The following is a 1,665-nucleotide window of genomic DNA, read 5'->3' on the forward strand; positions in this document are numbered from 1 at the left end:
ATGGTGGTAAAAAGGGTGTGTGGACACACACCCAAACCATCTGCCAGTTAATGTCCAGGTGTTGTACCTCCATGGGGTTGTGAGGGGTGGACAATGCAAGCAAAGTTTAAAAGTCCTTCACTAGGGGAGGGTGACTAACCAGGAGATCATTCCATACCTAGCTAAGTTCGACAATGTAAGTTATGATATGGTACAATAATGGGGAGATGTGTGCTGTATTGATTGGTGGTTGGAGAGTAGCTTGTCGGAGGATATCCAAGAGTCTGTGTGTTAAAGATGGAGAGGATCCACTCCAGTGCCACAGCATATTATGCACATAGAATGTGGAGGTTCATGCTCACATGTTCACGAGTCTGAGGCAGCTTTTCAGAGCTGGCCATGTTAGAGTGTTGCAACAGACCTGGAAAAGGATTCCTGTTGATATGAATTATCGAAAGGCTGATTGAAGTTGGCGACCAAGGATAACAGCATTGGGAGTATCTGAGCAACACGTACCAGTTTAAGGGCCACATACACGTTGACGTAGGACACACATTGTACTTGATTCAAGCTACAGTGGACATGGTGGCAAACATGGTGCCATATGGAAAGTAAAAGCTGGTGGTAAGCCAATGCTGCAGTGCAGTGTGTGGTGCCTGTAAAGTGTATCCCTAGGTTACAGAGGGTGGTACTGATAGGGAGAATGTCTGGTGCCACAACCTGGAGTCCATGCCCAATATGCATCATCGTCAACTTATGGACGTTAACGATGCTACCCAAAATACGTTCGTACTGTTGGATCCAGTAGATGGAGTCATTGAGTTCCGGCGTGGAGTGGGCGAGAAGTAGGAGATCATCTGTGTAGGTCCTGCAGTTGTAGGTATAATCACAAAAGATAGGACCCTGTGGGTGAGGGGTTTCACTGCAATGGTTTCCAGTAGTGTGGACAGGGGGCATCCTTGATGCATGGAGCGGCGTACAGGAATTGGTCAAACAAGTCTCCCATTGATCTGTACCTGGAAGACGGCAAGAAGCAGTAACCGGTGAGTGGGGTCTAGAAAGATTGGCGGGAACCCTACACTTGTTGCAACCATGAGTTGGAATGGGAAGCTAATGTGATGGATGGCACTTGTAAAACAAATGGACATCAGCGCTGTCCAGAGTCAGTACACCATGGCTCTGGGGTCACGGCATTCCCCCAAAGCGGTCTGAAGGGTAGTCCAATAACTACATCCAGTAAATTCTGGTGAAAGGACATAGGTAAGACTGTGCATATATGCACTGCTAAGAAGCACACACAGATTTTATAAACTGTGTTCATTAAGGTAAAGGGAGTATGCAGACACATTTCTCCCTCCCGGTGGCTTAGGTACCATTAAAAGAACACCAGTGACAAATTTGGTTGGTATCAGACAGGACAGAGTAACGAGTTCCCAAAGCATATCTGTACAGTAATGGAGCATTAAGGTGGTGAATGCCAGGTAGAGCTCCTCCGGAACACCATCTGGTCCTAGTGATTTGTTCTTAGCCCCATTGTTGATCACTTTCATCACCTCATCTGCAGTCGTTGCAAACATCACAGGTGTCAACTCTACAGTGGTGAGGATCTGTTCAGAACAGTGGTGGAAGTCATCAGGAATTGGCTCTGGCATTAGATCATCATCATAAAAGTCACAGTAGTGGTTG

Source organism: Schistocerca serialis, chromosome 3 (assembly GCF_023864345.2).
Source record: "Schistocerca serialis cubense isolate TAMUIC-IGC-003099 chromosome 3, iqSchSeri2.2, whole genome shotgun sequence".
Taxonomy (NCBI): domain Eukaryota; kingdom Metazoa; phylum Arthropoda; class Insecta; order Orthoptera; family Acrididae; genus Schistocerca; species Schistocerca serialis.